We start from the raw sequence: 26,218 nt of genomic DNA, 5'->3' as shown, positions 1-26,218 counted from the left end.
CACAGTATAGCAAACTATGATGATGCTACTCCTATTAGGATGCTACTCCTATGCTTCTCCTCCCCTATTTTCAGCAGCAAACTAACAACAAACCAGGGAAATAATCAGGTGTAATTCTTTTAGAAGAAGACTTGCTACAGCTGGTCTTCCTCAAACTTTGAGCTCCACCTTTTCTGTAACCACCTAGAGAAAGACTGGAAAGACTGCCATTAGATCCACCTTTAGGTTTCTCCAGGGGCCAAAAAACCCCACCAAATACTGAGGCCCTTTAGCCTGTCCTCACATTCCACGTGTGCCAGTCCCCTAACCACCTCAGAAACCCTTCCCTCACCTCCCCAGTTTGTCATCAGTGTTTGAACTGGGAGCCCCAACCCAGATACAGATCCCAGCACCCAGGACAAGGCTGCACTGCTGAAACACACACCACGTCCTCTTCCACAGGGCTTCCTTCCCCTGTGCCCCTCTGCAGAGCTGCTCCCCAGTCAGTCGCTCCCTTTACTCACCCCAGATGCAGGATTTTACTTTTGTCTTTGCTGAACATGGCAAGGCTCAGCACTTTGCCAGTCCATTCCTCCAGCCTGTCAGTGTCCAGATGACAGCCCTGCAGCATCTTAACCATTCCCCACCCCCAGCTCAGCATTATCAGGGCAGTACTCTCTGTCTCCTGTCCCAGGTCATTGGCAGTAACAGCCCTGACCCCAATTCCACAAGGTCAGAAACCCACACAAGGGCAGCACTTCTGCTCCGTTCTACATCGTATCTGTAAATGAAATCTAAGGCCAGTATGTCAGAGCTGGGTGGCATTCAAGCATCCACAACAACAGTGTGTAGAAATGACACTTTGTATGACTTCCTGCTAATGAGTAAATTTCAGTATGAAAGAACATGGACCACAATTTTACCTTTACTCCATTTGCTGCTTCATCCATTATTCATTTCATCACAGTGGATTATTAGGAAATTCATTAAAATTAAACTAGATCCAAGTATTGTTTTTAACCCATTTTTTAAAAAGCAAGGCTTAAAAGATGAGTCTTTACAAAACCAGATGTATCACAGAGGTAAAAAAAAAGCTCAAAATGTTGAAGTACCATTACATATAATTTTGGCCTTTGTAAAGTCTGTGTATTGTGCCTTCATGTCCTGAGAAAGGACATCTCATCTCTACAGAAAGAGCTGAGCTTAGTTCCTCTCACAGATCAAACTGACACAACACAGGCTGAAACCTGAAGATGCAACTCTGCCTTACAGACACCTGAGTGAAGTAATTTCTGTTAAATGGAGACAAGCAACAAAATTACATTCTCAAAAAAGGTTTCCAATTGTTCAACAGTAAGAGCAGACACACCAAATTATTCACATCTAAATTTATTTTTAAGACTTTGGACTGTTCTTAATGGAAGTCAATACTGTAGAGTCCACTTCCAGAATAGAATTGCCATCTTTAGACCTAAACAGAATGAAAAACGTATTAAAAAGACAAACTGAACTGCTTCAAAGCACAATCAAAATTTTAAGATAAAGTACCCAGTATTTAAAAATCTGGGATTCCAAACGAATTATGAAGAGAGACACACAAAACCATGTAAACAGTCTCAAAATTAAACAGCCACCTAAAAATTCCCAGCACTAAATTATTACTAATAAACTTTAGCTGAAAATCCAAAACAACCAAGCTTTATACAATTTTTGTAGTAAGCACTTCCTTTCAAGTATATGTTGAGATTTTTTTTTTATTCTTTTTTCTAGGATTACACATAAAAGTGCTGTTGTGAAACATATCTGAAATATGAAAACTGCTATGAGTCTAGGAAAATTTATATTGGATATACTGGAAAAGGATGAACCAGTATATTACAATACTAATCAGACTGTGATCATTTTCTTATTGTCTGAAACAGAGAGCTGTCTCAACGGGCAATCTGTTATACAGCTGCTTGCTCATCCACACAAGGTACGACCTTGTGCTCATATCAGAAATTTTATCTTTCACATTACCTTTGTAAAAATTTAAAAAATTTTAAAAGGTACTTCTAAACTTTATATTAAAGAGACATAAGTCTACCAAGTCTACCAGCTTTATTTTAAGGAAGTTTTTAATATTCTTCTGCTTGGAGTTGACCACACCCTTTGCAGCAATGTGAGAAACTACCCCAGCAGGAACACATCATCACTTCCTACAAGTACATGTACACATACATTACCATGGGATTTCTTCTCCCCGCCTCCAGTGTTTTACTCTCGCGTCCTGATTTGGATGATTTACCATGAATTTACATTCAATTATGTTTGACCATTACTAGTCAGGACACTTCTAAAGGTCACCCCAAAAGCAACCACCCTTTAAAAAGTGGCAGCTTTTTCCTCTCGGGGTGAATCACAACCTCATGCATGTTTCCTTTAATTCTCTGTATCCTTTGTAATTGATTTCTGTTGACCAAAGATCAATAGTTGCAGCACACGTCCTCCACCAACAGCAAATGTGAGGGCTCTATAGCAAGCTCGACCTCTAATACCATAAGGAACAAAACACACTCCAATTTTTAAATCAGCAAGCAGACTTTTATTCTGAACAGCAAGCATGCTTTTCACAAGCATTTGTGGGTGTTTTTCAGGTGTGCCATCACTGCCTACTCCAGCAGAGGCACAAACCAGGACAAAACCAAACCAAACCAACCAACCAAACAAACCCTAACGGAAAAGATCACCTATCTATCTATCTATACACTCAGATGTATTAAGATTCAAAAGCAAAGATGTACACATCATCCAAAGTGATAAAATACTGCTGCTTCCTCATGTTTCTCGCAACAAAACGCTTTTACCAAACTCTAAGCAAAGGATGGAAATCTGAACTGGTTGTAAATGCATGGCTTGCCCATAGAAAATGTATTTCCCCACCGTTGATTTGGCAAGTGCATAAGCAGCATGTAAAGTTGTTGGTATTCATTACAGGAATGGTGCTACCCGGCTTTCAGAAGGATCTGGAACAAGCCTGTCTGCGTCAAAAAAACGATCCTATGACAACAGAATATTGATAACAACAACAGGAACATTCCTGAACCACTAGCAGCAAATACAAACAGTAATAATCACATGTTCTTGTTGGAAACTCTGCTCATTTCTTCCTTCCTACTTAAGACAGCTCATTTTGTAGGCAGCAATGCATTTTTAACCCTACATTCACAACAATTTCTCTAAGGGTATCTGAGAGTCAAGCCTGAAAAAGTCAAGATGTTCAACTACAGCAAATTTTGCTGCAAATGTAAATGATTCCAGTAACAACTTAAAGCTGGTCTCGCCACCCCCACTACCCTCCACGTTGTTATGCTAAAGAACCAAGCATTAACAAAAATACTAGTGCAGGTTTTCAAAGGTTCTTGCTGTAGCAGACATTTCATTTTCTTTATATACAAACCACACAAACATTGGTATTGATCATCAGCAAAAGCATTTAGGTCATCCTACAGTAATGGAAACATGCCATGGTAATTAAAAATATATCTCTCAGAATCACAAATTCCCACTGCATTCTCATCTCTTCTTAAAGGGTAAAATATTTAAACCAGTATATATAAAAAAAAAAAAAAACACCACCACCACACAACACCACAACCACAAAACCTAAAGTAATTCAATACAGTAGCCCTGCACAGGCTGAAGGAACTGAGAAAGAAATTGGCCTGCAGGCAAGAATGTAGGCAGCAGTTACTGTAGAAACCAAGCTCTTCGTTGCTTTTCTCTAAGCAAAAGAAAGACACAAAAGAGCTGGAAAACAGCGATCGATGGGAAGCAGCTTATAAAGCTGCTTGTCACATCTGCTGCAGGAAAACCAGACACTAATTCATTAAAACTGCTCATGTAATGCCTCTGGAATTTGAGGCTCCCCAGCCTCTGAATACAAAAGAAACTCCGCCTATGGAAACACTGCATTTTCGGGTATTTAGCATCTCTGTACACAAAAGCTGTATGCAGAGTCAGGTTGTGTGGTCTCTATGCCTAGATTTCGCTTTAAACTATAAAAACAAATCCAAATTCGTTCAAAAGATTGTGTGCCTCTCTCTTAGACAAATTTCAATAGCTATTTTGAGTCCCAGCAGAGCCTACATAACTTTCTAATACAATAGTTTCCTGTTTAAAAAACAGAAACAAAGCACTTGAAGCAGGAAAGTAAAAAATCATCACTTCTTCTTCCTTCCAGATAGCTGCATTTAACAATGGTTTCCTATTATCAAACATGCAAGCACCACAATGGCAAATACCATTCAAAAAATTTTCATAAAGCCTATGGTTTGTAGTCATAGCTGAGCTAAAGGAGACAAAGCAAAATCACCCCATCCTTTCTTACAAAGTTAGCTCGGTAGAGAAGTGCCTGGTGTTTCACCCTCGGTTGTGAGGTACTCCTGGGGATGCAAAAGTTCGTAGGGAAACACTGAAGTTATTATAATATTATTCAGTGCTGAATGATAAGCTATTGGCAAACCAAACAAAACTGCTCAGAGCCAAACATCTAGCACTTGGCATCTCTCTGTTCCCCACAATTAAAACAGTCGGGGCAAGTACAGTGAACAAGTGCTGTCATGATGTGTTTTGACGCAAGCATAATTGTAAAAAAATCATTAATGACTCACCCATTACTTTTACTAAGAAAAACTTCATTTCTTACCTCATCAGAGACCTTCATTCCATTGCAAAATAATGCCAAAACTCCCTTATCATTACCAAAAAAACAGCTACCCACAGAGGCAAAACTGCACAGAAAAAAAAAGAAAAAAGATTATTCCTGAATCAAGAAAACAAACCTGATTTTAGATGGGCTCTTCCAAGACAGAACTTTGTTCTGAAGAGCAGAACAGTCCTTTATTTCACACAGAAATCCATGACTAACTCAGGCTATTGAAGAGTGACAAACACTGCTTCCTACCAACTCTAATTTTGAGTACACAGCAGTATTTAATTTCCCCCTTAAATCTTCCTGTCTGGTCAAAGAACTGAGGTTTTATTCCAAACTCCTCTCAGAAAGTTATGGGCACTAATTGCATTTCACAATTACTGACCTAAAGATGTTTGATACTTAAGGTCATTCCACACTTGCTTCATTTTGGTGATACAACTGTGCTGTGTATCACAACAGAAATCAAGATTTTATTATTATATTCCAAGATCTATTTTTTAATCAACTACACCCTGCAGAATGTTTTTTTTCAAATAATTTTCACTTTTTCTTCTATTTGCTAATTCATAAAACTATTGTAATCAAGGTGCACCTCCCTTAAAAATTTTATATTTTCCACAGAGTACATAAACTTACTTTCCTTAATCACTTGTGTGGCCACCCAAGAACCAATCAAGACTCCACAGAGTCTGAAAGGCCACAAAGCAAAGAAACTATTTAATCTACAACAAACACACTGTTATTGGAAAATATTCTTCAAGAAGCACTTCTCCTGAGCTATTCTTCTAAGACCATGCCAACTTCTAAAATCGTGGAGGCTGTTGTAAGTGACAGCAGGAAAGCACAGAAGGGTAAAAATGAATAAAAATAAGACATGATTTAAGAAGTCAGATGGCCAGACAAATGGAAATATGTCCGGGGATAAAATTAAATTCAAGTCTTAATCAGAATATATGTTAGCTATTGTCACTGTCCTGATAAAGAAACAACAGTACAGAGAGGCAAAGGTTATAGCATGCTAACATGAAGCATGGGATTAATTTCTCCAAGTATAAACCTGTACTTGTGCTAGTCACCTATCTTTGTAGCGAGTGAAAATGAACAAATAGGAATGGTGTACATGCCATGGAAGGAAAAAGTCTAAACTGGTTTGGCGAAATAAGGTCTAGAGGTGCCTGTTTTTTATTGAATTTAAAGGGACTCCAGGTGCACACAATACACACACAGTCTCACTCACACATACCCCAGTGTTAAGCAAAATGAAACCCACTCTGAACAACATCTAGTGATGAAAAATGTAATCCAAGATTCCTGAAGCATACGTACCAAACAGGGTCCTAGCAACAAAAGCCTCAAATTGGGGATGGTTTCTTGGCATGGAATACAGAGGCTCAGCACTGCCAAATGGGGCAGACTCTTCTCTGACTCGTGCCCCAGTCCCTTCACAGCCACAATTACTCCACTTACCTGCTATAAGGAGCCCCTGGTATCTCCAGCTCATGTATGAACCCAGCAGAAAACTACTCTAGCCGAGACACAGAACTCTGCTCATGTTTTAAATCATCTCATATTCTAGTCTCCTTTCAAAAAGGCAAGTAATTTAAAAGCTGTCCTGTATGTTCTATGTAGGAAAAGACTTTATGATGCAATTCCTCTACCCATTTTCTTTGAAAGGCTGAAATTTGAAGTCATACAGAAGAAGCAGCTTCCAGAAGTCACTAGTCAGGGAAAAAAAGTGCAGAACTAGGTTTGTAATAAAGCATGCATATTCAATGTTTTTCAACAGAATAAAGTACCTGTTGACTTGACCAAGAAAGGCAGTAATTTGACTGCAGATACTGTTACCAGAATGGATTATGATCACTAAGTCAAGCATCCCACACAAAATTTCTACAGCTCTAAAGATGTACACATACTAGAAACTACACTAGGAATAAAACTTGTCAGAGTAGTGGCAATTATGTCTCATGTATTTGTAAATAACTGAGGCATTTATGTGTTCCCATACATAATCCTTTAAGGTCTTGACTATAATTGAAGAAGTACACTGCTCTGCAGTTTGCAGCATCCTTCATTAGGAAACACTGAAGTACTGAATACACAGCAGCATAACATGTTAGGTCTGGAGTTCTTTGCACTCCTAGGCATAAAGTTAGGGATAGCAGAATTTATACAGGAACAGAGTATGTAAGAAAGCCTGGAGCACTGGCAAAACCAGAACCAATAGTCCTCAAAAACAAGGAGAGAGGAGGGCAAGTCAGAAAGGGAGAGAACTGGGGTGGTGTTTGCACAGCAGACAAAGTAAGACACTTCAAAACCCAAGGAATTAATTTTAAAAGGCAAGGCACAGCTCTAGATAAAAAAGTGCTAGAAAAGAGCACTGAAATTTCGTCATCCCCCCTACCTCCACCCAGGGAGTATTATCCCCATCTTTAAAAACAGATTAAACAGATTTGTGACTTGGCCAAGTCATTTTGGCAAGCGTGCAACTGAGCTGAGAACAGACCATATTTTTTCCCAACATCCAATCTTTGTTTAAACTGATGGATCATCCCTTAAATCCTCCTTCTCCTACAACCACTTTAAGAGGCAGAACACCAGGTGAAACACACATTTTCAATAAAAGAGAGATTACTTAATTAAATAAGACTGAAGTATTTCAATCAATTGTTGCACAGGAATAGCTGCTTAAGGAGCAAAAATGTAGTGGCTGTGAAGCCTACATGGCAAAATCTAAGACGTGCACATATATCTAAAGCTCCTTTAGTCATAGACAAGAGTTCCTCTTTCAAGACAAGTAGTTGTCAAGCTACTAAAACTGTTACTCACTTACGCCTGATACACCAGAGCAGAAGAACCTGCAAATGTCTGAGCAACACACAGCTGGAGGTGCTGAAAAGTAAGAGTATGTCCTACCTGGTAGCAATAATAAAGGACTTTTATTCTATTTATCTAGGCTATATCTGCTATTTTTAATGAATCACACCCCTACATTGTTGCATACCAATGTAACCAAATTGCAAAAACTTTGACTGGCCCCAAAAAAGGTAGATTACTGATTTTTGTGGGCTTTTTTGTTTTGGGTTTTGGTTTGTTTTGCTTTTTTTTTTTTTTTTGCAATAACAGAACTTCTGAGAGGGAAATACATGAAAAGTACTATCTTCACTTTTATTTCTTGTCCTATTTAAATAAAGAGCACTACTGTACACCATTCACCTTGTTTCACTTTAACTGCATTCCCACAAGCAGGTGGCAGAGTTCACAATAACCAGAGCAATACTGTACAACAACCATACATACCCTCTATGGCAGGGTAAAGACAAAAGTATGTAGTTTGGTTGTGTAAACCAAACCCAGTCTGAAGTTTTCTGAAACTAGAACAGCCATGACTTGAGAGTGGTTTCTTCTGTTTAGCCTCAAATTCCAGACCTTTTTCAGTATTATTCTGTCATTTAGCTTTTCTAGACCATCACACTTTCTAAAAGCAGAACCTCAAAAAGGAAAAAAAATGGTTATGTTTATAAAGTGTTGAAAAAAGCAACCTGCAATCAGCTCTAAAGGGGTTCTTCTGCAGCCAAAGAGAGGAACATTCTGCTGAACTATTCAAACAATTAAACTGCCCCTCAATGAGCAGAAATTTGCAAAGCTTTCCTGGACAGACATATAAAGCAAAATCCACCTGAAAATGAAAGTGACATTTGCCCAAGTCAGGCTTCCCCAGCTTTTCACCTGAGGATCATTCGTCCCTCCATGGGGCTGTCAAAACTGTCACAAAGAAAACTACAGACTGCCATACATCCAAATTATGAATTAGAGACTCCCCACTTTCCCAGCCCACATACCTTTCTGCTGGACCTTCCCTGTACCAGAAGACCATTTGCTATTTAATTTCTCTCATGCACAAATAGTCATTGCTATAGAACAATAAGTTTATGTACTGAAGTTTGAATGTAGGACTGCAGATTTCTAAACAATTTCAGGAGTCGTGTGATTCTTTCAAAATTCCACTGCAGAATCAACTTGTAGCAAAGCTAAAAATATGAAAATAACTTCCATGCATACACTACTGCATAAAAGAACTGCAAACACTAATTTTCACAGTACTTAACATGTTTCCAATTAGACTAGAAAACCAACCAATATTTGAAAGATACAGATTTTCAGAAATATGTATTACATTGAAATGTTACTCTCCAGCTACAGAAACAGATTTCCTAATTTCCATACACATGCAAGGCATTAGATTATACTTCCTTCAATAACAAAAAAACTTCTGTCCTAAGAGAATTTACTTTTTTTAAATCCATACGTTAGTACAGGAAGCACCATAAAAAATATTGCATTTACCACAGTATCCAAGATGGTCCCTAAGCTAAAGTCACCATGCATCAGAAGCAGCAGCAAATAGTGCTACATAATTGGAGCCCATTTTCCCCATTTTTAATTCAAACATCAATTTTATTATCTTAAACACATTCATCCAGAAAAGTAAAAGACTAATATCCCTGGTTTAAAATCCTATTTTTAAAAAATGTAATTAAAAATTGAGAAGATTAAAATTTTTAGATCTGACGGCCATAGCCTTATCCTGTACTATAGTAATATGCACACTTTTCCAGTATCAAGAGAGTAATATAAAGGTTTTAAGTCAGAAAAGCTATAAACTAAGATAACAGATACCTTGGATGATAATAAACAAACTGTGTAAAACAATGATTTTTAACATCCTTCCCCCAAAAATAAGAAATCAAGATTTTTTTCCTACATTTTATAAGTTTTTCATTCAATATTAATGTTAAGGCAAAAGTTTGTTTGTCATGGTCTACAGAGAGTCAAAAACATTCACTAGATATTTTTAAACTTCTAATTCTTTAATCATCACTGGGTATCACATCACAGAGACCTTAAAAGCACTAATTAGTTCAGTGACAAAATTATATCTTACAATCAGTTTGTCTCTCCTGAGAAAACAAAATTTTCTATAAAAGTGTCACAAGAATCAAAAGTCTGCCACAACTGTAAAGGCAAAGACAGGACACCAGGAAGCTTGAAATGTGGTATGAGCCCTTAAACTCTTTGTCACTGCTCAAAAAAGCCAAAACACAAAGCTTACCAGAGAATACCATAAACTAGTTATCAAATAGTTGAGTTTGAAGCTTTTTCTGTGGTGAAGTGCAAATGGGGACCATCAGTCGTACAAACATTTTGGAAGCCACTAAAAATGGTGCAAGAACAGTTTTGTTGCTTTTCCATTCCAACTCTTTGTTCACAGCAGTCACCTCTAACTTCCTTGTTTGTTTTTTATTCTTCTGAGGTATGTGGATAGCAATCTCTATGAACTCATTCTCCTCACAGAAGCAGTGTCAGATACATTATGAAGTTGTTTTTTTTTCCTTGCAGCAGGCAGCCCGGGGCTTCTTTGCTAAGTGTAGGGCTTGTTAGGCCACTCAGAGAGCTGATCCAACTCACTAATACAGCAACAACCAACCCTGCAAAACAGGCAACAGCATTCTCTGGGTCTAGTGAGAGAACTGGCTAACAGGGAACCTAGAGGTGCCAGAGCAAGTGTAAGGAGATGGCTGGACCTTGGAGCCAGGATCAGAAATTAGAAACAGTGACTAAGACCTTTCCAGAGCAGAGAACCTTTAGATCAGCTCAAACACTGATAAAACTGCTACTCAAGATACACTTTATCCATCTTATTTATTTCCTCCCATCTGGTAATGGAAAAAAACTGGGCTTCTGACTGGACAGAAAACTAATCCTGAGCCTGCCTCCCTCCTCCTATTCCAAGGGATTGTTTTTCAGGCCTACCAGTAAACTAATCTGACTAAACCTGCCTTTCACACTGTCAAATGAAATAGTAAAAAGTTTACAGAAAGAAGAGATATCACAGTTAAATAGTGAATATAGACCAAGTCCCAAAGGATTAAGTATAAGGCCATTTTATCTCTCAATTTCAAACTGAAAATAATCAGACTGATCTCCACAGTTTCAATGACACTACCACATGAGGTACCCAAGGACCGCATCCTGAAAAAAACAGCACAAAACAGGGGCCACTGTGGTGGTAAACACAGCAGAAAATGTTACAAATACAGAATCAATAGCAACAGCAGAAAAGAAGGAGAGAAAAAAAAAAAACAAAAAAAGACACAAAAGGCTCAGTGCTTGACACTGAGAGGAAAAAACATCTCTCAAAAATAAACAACTTGGAACACAAACTAAATAATTCATGGCCTATGCTGAAGAGGGGGCATGTGCTGGTCATATGTTCAGCGTATGTTACTGGCACCATCCACCAGCATGTTCCATGTTGTAATAGCTTAAACATTTAAATTTGAAATGTGCTGCCTTCAGGGATGACATGATCTGGGCAGCCCTGATGAAACACACACCACTCAAAATTAATACATGCTAATTTTGGCTTGCAGGTTATTTCTCCATACTCCAAACAATGCTTTGCTTGGCACCAAATTGTTTGAAGAGCTTATATTAAATATAACCAGTGGTAGTGTGAAGCAACCTTTAAAAGCAGTAGTATCAGTTTATGTAAGACTATAAAAAATGACTATTGTAGTATCTGTGATTCTTTCAGGCAACTTTCTGCTTGGATCTATAGCACAGATTAGATGTGCATGCCTTTAAACTGCAGAAAAGCAACACCCTTAGTTGTGCACAACCTTCCAGTGCACTCCCAGTCTCCAACATACGCAGTGTATAACATGATGCAGCCCATTGCCCAGATGACAAGGTAAATGCAGTGGTTGTAGCTTTAAGACTCAAAATATAAGGGGGGGGGGGGGAGGGGGCGGGAATAATTCAGTTGGAGTTCAAACATGCAACTTCAAATACCTGCTTTGTGTAACAGCCAGATCTGCCTCTCTACTCTACAGTCATTTCTACTTCTATGAAAGTTACACCCAGATAGTTGCTTCTAGTGGTGACACATAGAGATCATCTAAGAAAGGATCACCACCTCACTACTGTATGCCAATTTCTGAGCATATCAGCCCTTTCTGCACTCAAACCAGTGGCTGTTTACTTTCTTTTAAATATCCATCCTCTAGTATTTTTAATTCTAAATGCCCTAGAGCAATTTCGCTTTCCTTTGTATTTTTGTATTAAATCATTACATGCACAAGCCAAATCCTATCTGCATTTAGAAAGATCTTTAAGAGGGTTATTCTAATGACTTAAAGATGGTGTGAACCATCACACTACAAGTAACTAGGGACCTTTTGGATTTAAAAATAAAAGTCTCCTTCTTGCAGCGAAGAACATTATCAGCCATTCTTTCTCTCTCTGTATCAGACACTGTCAGTATGTTCTCAGTCAGCAATTTATTTGCCACAAAATGTCCCTATAAAAACACAGGGCAGTCATACATACCCTTTCCTTTAAATCTCTTGGCAAAAGCTTGAACAAGCAGCTACCACAAAGACAAAACAGTTCTAAGTGGGGCAAAACTGCCTCAGTGTAACACATTCAATAACCAGCACTTCTTTAATCAGAGCCCAGGGATCTCCAAGTTGAAATGCAATGTCACTGCAACAGGCACCCAACCCCCATGGTACTCACCTGTACTCATCTGAAAGTAATTAACCCTGAACTACTCAGACCTTCAAGGTAAGAAATTTAACTGGAAGAACAAGAAAACCACCTATCTGTCCTAACATCAAATGTTGGTGCAAAAAGAAAAAAGTTGCAGACACAGTCGTTTACCTAGATAAGGTACATAAATATCCGTATAAAAATGGAATCAGAGTAAGTCTTATGAAAGCAACCAAAACCACATCCTGCCTTCTCAAGTCTTCCCAAACAAAAAGAGATTTCTGCAACACATTTCTGCACTGACATGTCCCATGATAATTTCCACAACCATGAAGTTTTTCTCCTAATTTCAAAAGCCACAGAAAAGCCTGATTTTTACAACCAGCATTTCTGATTAAAACTATCAAATTCAATTCCTCAGACACACCTTCCTCCGTCTCTTCTCCCTGACCATTGTCCTATTACTTCTCTGAGTAGTCAAAGGCACACTCTCTCACATTATGGTTATTTTGTATTCTATATAGCCATGCTTTTCAAATGAAGTTCAATTATTTTATGGCACACTTCTCAGCTACTTTCCAGCCAACACAAAGAACACACATACCTGAATACAAGCAATGTTTACTTCAGCTACTACTAAGGCAAAACAAGTTTAGAATACTAACCGCAAAACTTCTTTAGAATCTTATTTTATTCTTCTGACTAAGAGCTGAATTATTTACATTCACATGCTTCTTTCTTTATTTTTTCTTTCACTGTTCGCATGCTTCTTTTATGTAAAGGCTTAAAAACACCGATTCTGCTGATAACCTTAGATATTAGTGAATAACCTCACATAAGAATCTTGAATACTTACTAGCCCACAACAGACCAAACTTATTTATAACTAAGCAGCAAGCTGGGGTTAGTGATCTCTTCTAGGCTCAACAATCTTCCAACCTCAGAACCACACCATAACACAAGCCGGGTTATTTCACTACTGACAGAAAAGTAAACATTCGTGTACCAGGGTGTGCTTACAGCTGATTGCTCTGGCTGCCTGGACTGCAGCAGACAGTAAAACCTATTCACAACTGGCCAAATTTCATGAACAGAATTTACAGTCATGATCACAAATGCCTTTCAGAATTTTTAACTTGCATCTTTAAAAGAGACAGGTGGAAGGATCTGAATTCTTCTCATAACTGTGAATGGGGTTTCCAATTTCATCTTCAGACAAGTTTCTTTAACATTTAATTAGTGCCAATTTTTTTTTCAATTTGAAAGAGATAATATTCCCAGTATCCTATGATGCAGTTAAGGAAAAAATACTGTATGAGAAAATAGTAGTTTAACCCACAGAAAAAGCTTCAGAATGAGAAACAGCTCAGAAAATTCAATTCTTTAAAAGTTCTAACAGCATTCAGGGAGAACCTCAGTTACATGAAGACAGTTTCTTATCAGAAAGCCTGGGCATTCATAGAATTGGATATTTGAGCAAAGACAAATAAAAATTAAACACTTCCAGAAAAGCCTGTTTTGTTGTCACCTTGCTGCTCACTGTTTCCTCTATCTCATTCCATTCCTCTGCTTAACCCACAAGAAGATGCACAGTTTAATCAGCTCACAAGAACATCTGAAGTCACTTTATGTATCCTGTTCAAGGAACAGCACTCCTCCAAGAGCAGCAGTCCTTCAGGAAGAAAGAAAAAAGCAAAGGGATGCAACTAGTTAGGAAACTAAGTAATGATACAGGCAAGAAATGAGCCAGGTTTGTTCCAGTCACTAAAGGTTATTCTGTCTTGCCAGGGTTTTTGAGCACTGTTAAAAGGTTCTGGAATTTGCTGATAATACATACTAGCTGCATTTATGGACAGACCAATACCAGGAAAAGGTTTTAAAAACAAAGACGTGAATTTCAGTTCAAGAAGATAAACAACTGAAGTTGTACTGTGGTTTCTACCTATTGCATCTCTTTCCTGTGTTGCTAAATGTGCCTGTCATCTGAACATTTCAACTGACATACTGTGGTTTTCAGGTCCAAAATGTTTGTGATTATCAATACCTAGAAAGCTGAATGAGTAACACTAGAAACAACCCGAAAATGTAGAGCATGCCCTAAACTCAGAATTCAGTTCTGCATTCATTTCAGAACCCGCAGTCCTAGCAGAGAGTAACCACCTTAAACTACTGCATTTATTCTTCAGTTCAGTGATGAAGCTACAAAAGTGCTGCCAGGAAGAATGTTGTACCCTAACCCTTTGATGGTATCATGAAGTCGGACTGCATGAGGATGAATTTCATAATTTTTTGAGAATATTATTACCCAATCTAGTAATTTTCATAAAGTTACTTAAGAACAGATTGCACACTCTTCAAAGCAATGTTTTCATATCACTTGAACAACGTGACATTTCACTATTTGGCTGGCAGCCCCAATGCTACTAAAGAGAGAATCCACTTGGAAAGATGAAAGGGCAGAAAGGACGAAAGACATCAAACCCCTCTACACAATAGAAGAATCTCCTGGGCCAGGTCTACACACACACAAAAGGACTTCAGTTAGTTACCTCAAAACAAGGGTATCAACCCATGACCATAAATACAGAACAGGCAGAATACCTGCCTGTAGAAATTTTATCTGAACCTAACCCAGCCACACCCAGAATATTCACACATGTAAGGAAAAGAAATAAATTGCTTCCTTTAACACATCCTTGCTCAATACATAATGTAATGCTTACATCTGTAGAAGTTGTAAACATCATCTTTATTGATGACAATTTCTGTCATTCACTCCTATTAACTTTTGTCAGTATCCAAGTTCACTGGATACCTCACTAGAAATGAAGGGCACTGTGTTAGCATGTGCTCCTCCTCCAAATGATTGTTTTTCTGAACTGTTTCACTTCACCCCCTCTGAAGAAAATTTCAGAGAGAGAAAACAATCAAATCAGACCAGGAAGCACATGCACAGCTACTTTCAGGTCTGCTACCTAAGTAGTTTGAGAAGGCTGTACTAACTAAACTTATTTCTTGACCACTAACACAGGTGGTCTGCTTTTACTGCCCTGTGTAAGAAGGGAAAAAGAAGCTCTCTCTTGGCTTTTTAGGTATCCCTGCAACCTATCAAACAGAGACCTCAGTAAGACAATACAGGAAATTCAAATTACATCTGATCTACCTGCACAGTCAAACTTCAACAGACTGATGCATTTTCTGAAAAAATACTATGAATGTATGCAGCCCATGCAAGAAAAAACATTTTTAAAATAAAAAGGTTTTTACAGTTTTCTTCATACTGATTTCTTATTTCAGGCAGATGATATAACACTGCAAAAATCCTAGTCAGTCACCTGTCTTACAGGCAGTCTGATTTCTGAGATAAAACAGTTCAGGGGGGCAGAGGAGGTGCTACAAAAAGAAAACAACACACAATTTTTACAAGGGCCATTTACCTCCACTATATTCTTGATGTGTTTTCTGATTAGCAATATACTTCAACCACTAGCTGGACTAATGACCTATGGAACAAAGACTACCTTTAAGCAGGTGACACAATTACTTAGCATATGGAAGGAAGGCCACACATTAATTCTTTCCTCTGTTGTGAGATGATCCACAGCCAAGGAACTCGGACCTATTTTTCTCCAGTGCCTTTGTCTATGTTTTCACATGTACGCAGAGATTTTTCAAAAGGGCCAGAAAGCACCTATTAACCAAAGGTATGGCACAACTGAGTCATCTCAGCATCCAGTCTAACTAGATTCACTTTTTTAAATTTTACTTTTAATTTAAATACTTAGCATGACTTTTTATCAAAAAGCATGCTGTCTCAAAAATGCTGAGGACTTAAACGTTTTTATTTTAAGTGCTTTTTTTAATACACCAAAACTCTTTTTGGCTTTCTACTGTTCCAGACCTTTTCCTTTCCATTTTTATTCCATAGAGCATAACAGCTCTTACAACTGCAGCTCCTTAATTTATGATTCCACAAGACACAGCAAGCTGACTGTTGCCGAAAGTCTGTGCAGGCCTATCACATTCTTCATGCCAGCTCCACTGCTTGCCAGACCTCTCTAGGAGCCACTTCAATGCAACAGAAAACCACCCAAAAATAGCAAAAAAGCAGACATCAGCAGCTTATGGAACATCTGATGAGCTTCAAGGCCAGCACAACCTGCAGTTGGGTGCACTGCAGAAAACAAGACCTTCCCCTCCCATGCTCCATTCCTGCAGCAGCGAAGCAGTGAAACACTAGATTAGCCCAGGCACTCATGGAAGCACAGCCCATGTTCCTAAAAGTTAAGACCCCAGATTCTTCTGATTCACATTTCCCAAATTAAGTATCGGAGTCAGAGCCTCCATGCATTCCTTAAGGATAACAATTGTATCACTTCTCAGTCTCAGCTCCTAAACTTGAGATGATATTCAACTTCTTCCAATCTTTTTTGAAGCCTCCCAGCAAAAAATTTCCTCTTTGCATAACAACTACAAACCACACTATCCTGCTCACATCCCTAAGCAGAACACATTGGCCTACATCCTCAGATGTCCCATGTAGAGAGTGAATTCCCCCCTCTCTCATTTTTCTAATCCACACATGGCATTATGCTAAAATTACTCTCTTTACCACTACTGGTTTTTTCTTGATTAAATAATCAGCTTGGTTTAGTTCAGACTTGAACTTCTCTCCACACATAATTCTAACTGAGTACATTCATCCTTCTCTAAGCTTTACTGTTAATCTTATTTAAATCTCTCTCCCTTCATTGCTACACAGGCCTTCCTCACCAATCGAGAAATATCAGAAGATAGCAGTAGTGCCTACGGAGGGAAATTCTTCAGAGTCAGCTTCCATAATTTATACTTTCCAACTATTTTTCCTGTGTATTTACAACACTGACACTGCCATCAACAAGCTGGCCTGCCACCCAAGCATAAACACTGTGTATAAAACACACAATTTGTCTTGTCTACTCAAATCATATTCTGCCTAGAACACCCCAAAAATGTCCACAGGACAATAAAAAATGATACCTCAAATTTTTCAGCATGTATTCTTAGTCTTCAAGAAAGCCTAAAGAAAGGCTTAAAGGAAAAAAGCCAACAAAAAACTGTAAAACCAACAAAACCCCCAAACAGATAATTATCAGATTGTATCTTCAGAAATAAATCGGACTTTTACTGCAGAAGCACACTCTGCTCAGATACACCTCAGGTATACTTTTTGTACTTATGAAATTGATGCTTCAGTAGAAGCTAAACTCATTTTCCAGCTGTGAGATGAAAAAATAGAAGGAAAAGAAGGGTCAGCAACTTATCCACTCCCATACTGCAACCCCTCATTTAAAAAAAATCAGAACTTAAAAGCAGCTTCTGTTAATGTGTTCGTTTGTCCATATCATCTCTGAACCAACACCACACATTCATCTTCCTCTCTTTAAGTGACTTAGGAAACCTGAATTTAATTTCAGTACAAAATGTGAACACTTCTATTACCTGGTAACCTGACTTCTTACCAGCACAAAAACTTAAAGAGGCTTGTATCTCATGAGCTGTATCTTATATTATTTGAAGAACAAGTATTTTTCAAAGAATCACTTCATATTTTACCAGAATTATCTGTGAGACCACTCTGTACTCCAATATGAAGACTCAAATGTTAATGAACAAAAGCATCAAAACCATTTTCATGTGGGAACACTGCTGACACGTGTAAATAAACAAATGCCCAATTTGATGTTTGATGCTTTAGCAACAACTTTCATTAAAAACCCAGCCAAGTACCAACTTCTTGTTAAAACACATAATAAAAAAATTCTTGTGCTATAAGCCATTGGGTGATTATTGGAAAGGGACTTGCAAAGGAAGTAAAGGCTGAACAGCTAAGAAGCTTCACCTACACCTACTTATTTGTAGCCTTAAGCCATGAAATACAAAGCATACCTAAACTGCACCTGACTACAGCAGCGTCTGACTACAGCAAGGCATATTTTTTGTTTAAAGCACCCTTTCCAAGAACAGATCTATTTTTGATAAGCAGAAGATGGTTGAATGGAGACAGCACCATTCTTAGTAAGCTAAAAATATGTGCTTACTTGAAAACTAAGTTTAGTCTACAGCCTCTGGGCATTTATACCTGTGTGTGATCCCTTAGCAAGCCCTTTCAGTACTTATTGATCCCCACAAAAGCATATATATACACCAACCCCATAATCCTGGATTCTGTTTTGATAAGACAAACATACTGACCTCCTTAAGGTCCTCATCCTCACTATTTGGGATTTCCTCCAGCCTTCAACTCCTTTTAGCAATCAACCCCTTCAGCTCTTACAGTTTTGCATGATTCTTTAAGATAAATTTTGATTACAGACCCACATGAAGTTCCAGCACCCCGTGGTACTGGTACAGCTCCTCTGTTTCCACACAACTATCATCACATCACTCTGCTCTGCCACACCATCTCAGCACAGGCAACTAAGGACTTCTTTTTAGTCATGACTTTCAAATGCACTCTACTACCACTTTTCAGAACGGCATCCTACCCTGTAGATCTGGCCTGTTTCAGAGTCTTTTTAAATTTTTTTTACTATGTTGACCAAGTCAAATTTTTGCCTACATTATTTGTGAGGATCATATTCACCAATATTGATATGATCTGTAAATATTTATCAGGAATTGCATTCACATTTACCAACAGAAGCATCACGTAGCAATCAAGTACATTTTTCATGATTCAGCACCAAGTAGCACATTATACTAACCATCCTGAGTATTCCCAAAATTCTGCTACTAGAAACACAATATTTTTTTCAGTATGAGGTTATAGTTACATGAAACATTTTACATAACTATAGTTATCTTCATCCCTGGAGAGACTCAGAATGAAAATGGACAAGGTGCTAAGCAGTTCAATCTAAGACTGAAGTAATTTCTGCTTTCAGCAGGGGTTTGACTAGAAGTCCCTTCCATAATTCTTAATGTAAAACCTTAAATTAATGCTTAATTAATTCCAGTCGACTTTAGACTAATTTTGTTATGCTTCATAAAGCTATGATAATGACACGTCTCTGATTTTTTTACTTTACCACTCCAATTCCACACATGCTTTATTCCATATGCATCTTTATCCCCATGAGCTGTCTTCCTCAAGTCAGAGGAACATTTAGTTTAGCACAGACATCACTGTCAGTCTTTATTTGGTGCACATGGACACACAAAAAGGTCATGTGTTTATATAAAGAGCAAGACATTCTGAAATTCTGAATATTGAAAAATTTACTCCCACAAACACTCAGCGTACAAAAAGCTGATGCTTTATAAAAGTTTATGATTCACATAAACAGTAGCAATGAGAAGGACAGAACAGCAGAGAAGCACATGCAGAGCTGCAGCAGAATTATCCAAAGACAAACAAAACAAACAATGTCTCCAATAACTTTTTTCATCCCTATAAAAATGATGTAATGAAAAGATCAGGACTAGCTCTTCAGGTAACTTCCTCAAGCCTCAGCACCCTTCAGTGATAAAACAGTACTGATGTAATCTAAACTGAAGAATAAAACGTTTACTTTTCTATGTCATCCAATGTGGAATAGTTGCAGAATATAGTCCCTCCCCTCTGACTGCTTTATCTAGGTCAAAAAACTCCTTTAAGGCAGGAAGTCACAGGAAACAAATGTCACTACACATCAACTTTTTATGAAAACAAGCAAGACACTAGACAAAACCACCACCTTCCCAATATTTCAGTATGATAGTCTATGAAAGACATGAGCTTATTAGTAAACACAAGACTGTTGTGAAAACTCTTCAGACTGTGAAAGAGAAGACCTTACACTACCACATGACAAAATCAGGGTAAATTACGTAAACTGGGCTTGAGAGATCTTCAAGACACTGGTATTTACTGAAAATAATAATCTTATTTTAAATATTTTAGGCATGACTGAAAAAAATATTTTTCTTTGAGCATGAGAATTACACATGCTCAAAAAAACACAACAAACAAACAAAAAAACCAACTGCAGCACAATTCCTCTGAAGCAGAATTATTCTCTAACACATTTGCCTTTATGAAAGACATATATTTACAGGAGAATGTCATTTCCTGATTATAAGCAAATTAATCATAAACATTTATTTTGAAAAGCAAGGGTGAAAGATTTTTGCTTTATTTGCAAAAGATATTTGCTTTATTAACTTATTTAACTTACACTTCTTAAACAGCAAAACTGTCTCTTCCTATCTAGCACATTTCACGACTGATTATCAGTATTTTGATTTAATCAATGCAAAGAAAAGAACTATTTAATTTACATATCTTCTACCTCACTATCATAAGTAAAGGTAAGAATCTCAAAACTCTCAACTACAGATTCTTAGAGCAGACACTTTTAATACTGCCATTGTACCTTCAAACTAAAACAACACTCACCATGCCTCTGTCATGGAATTGCAACTTTACAGACAACAAAGAAGTCATCAATTTTTAAGATGATTTCCCAGTTTATAGTAGTTCATGAAACTATAAAAAGAATGTACTTATTCCTATAGCAAACAACAGATGTAAGAACACTGTAAGCTCAGTAAAACTGTAGATCTGAGTAAGGTTTTATATACACATCAATCATACCAACACAAAAAGCAAGGCCAGTAGGAATTAATCCAAATATAAAACCACTTAAGCTTTACCTCAGCTACCTGATTGGTCTGTGACAATTTGCAATGCTGTTTCAGTAACACAAAAAACATTCAGTCATAAGGTAAGTGCAATTGAGAGGGACATATGAAAAAAAATTAGATCACAGAAGCAACTAACACAAATTATAAGTACAAAAACTTCATGTTCATCTCTATTTTCATTTCAAATAATATGTTCTCTACCTTCTTCCTCCCATGTTCCTCTTCAATCAGATCTACTGAGCCTGACATTTAAAAATCCTACTTTAAAGTAGCCAAAAAAGCACCTACAGCATAGCCCAGTTAACCTTATCAGTCCCTATGGCATGGGATAGTGTCTGCTAAAGAAAGTAAATGAAAGTTTCTGGAGTCTTAGGAATAAGTCAAATCCAAGTCCAACATTTCTTAGTTTTATGCTTAGAAATGATTTCCAAGTATATCATAGTTTTAATACGAACAGGTATGAAACTCCAGAATACTCCTCTGAACACAAGCCAGTCATAAAGTCTCAAAAACATTTCAGCCAGCTGTCTTCCTCAGGAACAAATGTATCTTTCAAAAGTCTTGTCAAGAAAGAGAAAAAGCAGGTGCCAGTTGGGCCCGAGGTATTAACCTATACTTACAAATGTATTCCTTAAAAAAAGTGTTTTGATTTCTTAAAGTATAACTTTGATATTAATAAAAAAATCTTCCAAACATAAATCATAAGCCACAAAAAGCAAAGCACATTCGTCCTAAGGTAGCAAGTAACACTGCCTAAGGAGACATTACGATCTGTTAACTTCAACTGGTCAGCCAAACTCAAGTTGTTTCCAGTTAGAAATTTTGAACACGTGTGCAGCCACAGCTCTACCTCATCCACAACTTCGTGTGTAATTTAAGTAACTGCAGTAAGATGACAGAAAGAAGTATTCAGATACATTAGAGGTTGCATTCTGATACAAAAGAGAATGCTATAGGAAACGGTAGGAATACAATAGGTAATGCCAAACACAATAAACACTTCTGAGAAACTCACTGAATAGATACACTTGATTACTCTGAATCTACTGGCTTTCATCAGAAGGAAGGTTTCTGCTACTTGCAAGACAGCAGTAACCCCACTTTGCAGACCAAGACCACAAAATCAATCTAAAAATATTCATTCAGCTATCAGTATACTAGGAAGAAAAGCACAAGAATACAACCAAACAAATTTTTAACTTGCAGCCATATAGGCTTGACTTAGGCTAAAGTGAAACATGCTCAATGTGGTTTACTGTAAGAGCTCTGATAATTAGTAATGTAAAGAAGTCTACAAAAACAATGACAGAATGGGAGAATTATTTACTGCTTATTTTAACAGAGTGGACTTCGTTGCATCAAATTAAATTACGAGGTGTCAGGTTCAAAAAGCTCAACAAAAAAAGGTATTTTTCCCCATGTAGGTTCCAATTACACTGTGGAACTCACTGCCCAAGGATACTGTAGACACAAGAAGGTTATGGGGATTAAAAACAAACAAACAAGACCCCTGCAATTATTCTTTAAAAAAAAACATAAAAATGCAAACAGTAAATGGTTATAACTCAAAAAGAAATCAACTCTGACTTTGGGATCCAAAAGAAAAAACAAGGGAAACAATAATTTGCCTTTCTCCATTTTTATGTCCCTCCCTAGGGATGTTACTGCTCCTGGAAGCAGGTAATGGACTCAATGCATCTTTGCACTGACTCAAAAATTCTTTTTTTACATTAGTGGTATCTTGTTTGTGAGTCAAAAGTTACTTCCACAAACCCAAAACTAACTACTAAAATACAAAACATACGGCTTTGTCCAAATGAACAAGACATTGTCTTGGAAAAAGTCAATCCCAAGATGTCAGACCTTTGTGACTTCAGATCTAAAAAGCACATCCAAGAAACCCCAAAATGAAAACAAAATAAAAACTTCTAATATGTATTGAGGATTCAGTCTGCTTTTTCCAGCTGTATCAGTTACATCTGTCTGGAATCATGCCTCTCCAAAAGCCCTACACAAGAGCTCTGTCAACAACTGCTGCTGTGTCCAGCACAAAAGGTATTTTTCAAACGGAGTACCTCAAAAGTCAAATATTAATGTTACTATTTACCTAGCAAATTATCCTAAAAATGCTTTCATTGAAGTGGGGAGAAATCTGACAAGCACCAAATGAGCCAATTAAAAAATCTGAACATTATGAAGTGGACAGTCCATTAATCCTTAGAGGTTGTTGTACAAGACTAAGTGAACTGCTTTGATTTGTATTTAATAGGAGACCCTAACATCTCCCTAATTCTGTGCCTCTGGGTGTTACGGTGACAGGAGGGCTGCTTACTGGATACAAACAAAAAAAAAGCATTTCCCCCCCACCTCCCATTTTATTCATCTAATAAGCTGACAGCTGGTTTGCATATATGCAAGTATGTATGTGAGTCTGGTAAAACCTGGAAAAACAAAAAACACATTTTCCACTGCTATTACCTCCAGCTTGAAAACTTAAACATTTCATCTGTGGGCAAGGCTTCCCTTTCCCACATTATCATTAAAAACAGCAACTAGAACAGTTATCTTAACTCAGAGTAACTCCATGTCTTATGGTACTTATGTCTGTAGAAGCAAAGACACCTTTATTACAAGCAACAGTATACTCTAATATTAATAATTTAATTTTCCTAGATATTAAAAAGGTGTGTTTTGCAGGAGACAAAGTTATATTTCTCTTTTTCCCTTCCAAAAGCTGGAAGTTCCATACCATCATTAATGCAATCGTATTAAAACACTGTGCTGAAATTTTTAAAAAAATTTTTTAAAAATCCAAGGACACTGACACTGGAACTACATACAACTACTAATGACAATTAAATAAAGCCTATCAAGTCTGGAACTATATTTTTATTTGGAACCATCTGTAAGTCACTATTAATTAGAACAGAAATGGACCCTCCATTCTTGGTTTCCAAGATCACCTAAAAATAAACAGAAAGAACAGGCCACTCCATTTTTTTTTTTTAAACTTCACCTGCCATTAAAATTTCCAGTGATTCTTTAGTCATAAGCAAAGCATATTACTGACAACACAGTAGGATTAAACACCACCAACGAAAATAGATCAAGTGATTACTTGAGCTGGAGGTTATAGCAACCATCAGTCTTGATCTCAATACCAAAACTACTTCCTTTCTCATCATGTTTCAACTGTTAATTAACGTTTACATTATACCAAAGTAGCTAAGTTTAATTCTTAAAATCCAGGAGATCATCTTCAGTGTGACCAGTGAAATCTACAATGAAACTCAAGAACAGGGCTACAAACAGTATAAGTCATCAGTAATGGCTTGCTATAAGCAGATAATGTCTACTTTGAATTTGCCTGAAGATTCTTGTGTTTAAAATTAAAAAAGCTTTGCAAATAATGAAATTACTATTTCCCTATACAGTATCAGTATGACTTTTACAAGCAGATTTTTTTTTTTTTTAAAAAAAAAGAGCAATAAAGCAGCACTGAATCCTCATCACCAATCTAACTATAACCCTGTAGATTTTGCCTGCCCTTTAAGCCAAAACTCATACCAATGCCTGATGACTAAAGAAATCCCAGTTCACCCAGCATACACACTGCTCCATTGTTCCTGCCAGAACTGAAGGTATGCCACCTTTTATTTATGGAAGATCACACCTACATTTTGTAACCAGGAGATAACTGCTTCAACCAGCTTACAGATCCTGAAACCAAAGGCTGGTAGTGTGCAGTCTGAGAAACTGTGTCACTGAACAGTCTTCTCTAAGAAAACACTGGCTTCTGAACCAACACCCACATACACTCGTGAAGAGATTTTAACTGTACAGAAGTTTTCATCATTGTTCAATGAAAAAGTGACACAAAAAATCCTTCAGATTTGTCTTGCCCCTTAAAAAGCAATAATAGAAAGAACTAAGTAGAAAGAACTAAAATAAATTACAGGTCAGTAATTAGACAGTATGAAGAAGCAGTACTTTTTTTTTTCCCCAAGGTCTTAAGCATTGAGCACAATGCCACTGACAAAATTACTCGAACTAATTCCAGACTGTTTGCAATCAACACACATAAATGACTTGTGTGCAATTACTGTATATAAAACTGTTTACAAAGTAAAAAAAAATATTTGATCTATACTTCATAGATGTGCTTAGATTAAAAAAAACACATGCCAAATGATTAATAATATTGAAAGGCAAAAAGCAAAAATAGGTATTACAATTAGAGGTCAAACAAGTCATCCAACTGTATTCATGATTATACAACTCTACACATACTGGCACTGTTAAACCCTTTCAAAATAAGCATTTCCTAGAAAGCAGAGAGGTAGCAAAATTTGATTTTCACAGAGGAATCAGGTGGGGAAACTAACATTGTCAAAGTGGAAAATACACCATCGACATCCTGAACACAGCTTAAAAACTTATAAGGCATTAAGACTGTCACTAACCGCGTGTGTTTTACAAACTTTCTGGTTGTTCCTCAGTCAAGACACCTGAAACGTACTAAACCAAACCACTTTCACTTTTCATACATGTCACTACTCAAAACCTAGATTACTTATTCACAGTTCAGCATATCCTTAAACGGAGTAGGTAGGCCTCATATACTGCCCTAGAAAATTATTTTGCAAAGACAGTCAATGTTTGGTAACGGTAAAGGAATGTATTACCATTTTAAAACTCTAAATACATTTGTTGTCATGTAAGGATAGACATTTTAAAATACCAAGACTAGCAGAGGTATTTCACATGGATGATTTAGTTCACCCATAAAACTAAACGTTTCAATTAGGTAAAGAGGCACAAACTATCACAAAATCAGAAGGCAATCACACGCCTAAAACATCCCCGACATTCTGCAAAAGTACGAAAGCTGTTACAAGATTTACTCAACACTGATCTCAAATTCAGAAATCCCAGATATGTGGATAACCACTCGAGTGGTTTCCTCTGAAGCAAGTAAACAATACTCAAGGGTGTATCCCATTCTATTTGCTAATTACCATACCTTCAAGCACTGCTGCTGACGGATTTGCACCCAAACTCAGAACAGACAGTGCTGCGTGCAAGACACAGCACGGGAGTAGGGTGACCATTTGTCAAACACCAGCCCCGGGGCTGCCGGGGGCTCACGCTTCCCACCTGTACCACGGGCTGCCGGAGCGACTGCCGTGGGAACGGATCTGCCGGCGGGGCCCGGAGGAAGGGCACTTTTGAGGGCTGCGGACGGAGATGCCGGTGCCCGGGCGGTGCCGAGCGGCAGGCAAAGAGGCCTAAGGCAGCTCCCGCCTGTGTCGCCAGGTCGGG

General features: G+C 37.6%; 1 protein-coding gene across 1 annotated transcript in view; it reads right to left on the bottom strand.

Annotated features, from left to right (window-relative positions):
• FOXK2 (forkhead box K2) overlaps positions 1-26,218 on the bottom strand; it is a 43,293-nt gene that overhangs the window by 16,434 nt on the left and 641 nt on the right. The gene's annotated exons all lie outside the window — the stretch shown is intronic.

Source organism: Calypte anna, chromosome 18 (assembly GCF_003957555.1).
Source record: "Calypte anna isolate BGI_N300 chromosome 18, bCalAnn1_v1.p, whole genome shotgun sequence".
In the NCBI taxonomy this organism is placed as follows: domain Eukaryota; kingdom Metazoa; phylum Chordata; class Aves; order Apodiformes; family Trochilidae; genus Calypte; species Calypte anna.
The sequence above is the reverse complement of the archived record's forward strand: the minus strand, read 5'-3'. Positions and strand labels throughout refer to the sequence as shown.